Genomic DNA, 688 nt, shown 5'->3' with positions numbered 1-688 from the left:
AAACTGTTTTTACAGGAGGGCCCTTTCCAGTTCGAAATTAGAATGATATTAATACATTCAGCTGCTTGGTTATTAACGAGTGAAACTGTAGATGTACTGGGTAACATCTACACTGAAATGCCAAAGAAACTGGTATAATAATGCCTACTGAAACACAGAGATATGTAAACAGGAAAGATATGGTGATGCCGCCGGCAACGCCTGTGTAAGACCTGTGCCTGGCGTAGTTGTTAGATCGCATACTGTTGCTACAATGGCAGGTTATTTAGATTTAAATGACTTTGGACGTGGTATTATACTCGGCGCAACACCGATGGGACACAGCATCTCCGAGGTAGCGATGAAGTGGGGATTTTCCGGTACGACCATTTCACGAGGGCACCGCAAATATCAGCAATCCAGTAAAACAACAAATCTCAGACATCGCTGCTGCCGGAAAAAGATCCTGCAAGAATGGAAACTTAAGAGAATCGTTCATCGTGACGAAAGTGCAACCATTCCGCAAATTACATAAAATTTCAATGCTTTACCATCAACAAGTGTCAGCATGCGAACCATTCAACGAAGCATCATCTATATGGGCTTTCAGAGCCGATGGCCCACTCGTGTACCCTTGCTGACCGTACAGCACAAAGCTTTACGCCTCATTTGGGCCCATCGGTACGAACACTGGACTGTTGATGACTGG

This window comes from Schistocerca gregaria, unplaced genomic scaffold, assembly GCF_023897955.1.
Source record: "Schistocerca gregaria isolate iqSchGreg1 unplaced genomic scaffold, iqSchGreg1.2 ptg000066l, whole genome shotgun sequence".
Taxonomy (NCBI): Eukaryota; Metazoa; Arthropoda; class Insecta; order Orthoptera; family Acrididae; genus Schistocerca; species Schistocerca gregaria.
Note: the sequence above shows the minus strand (reverse complement) of the source record.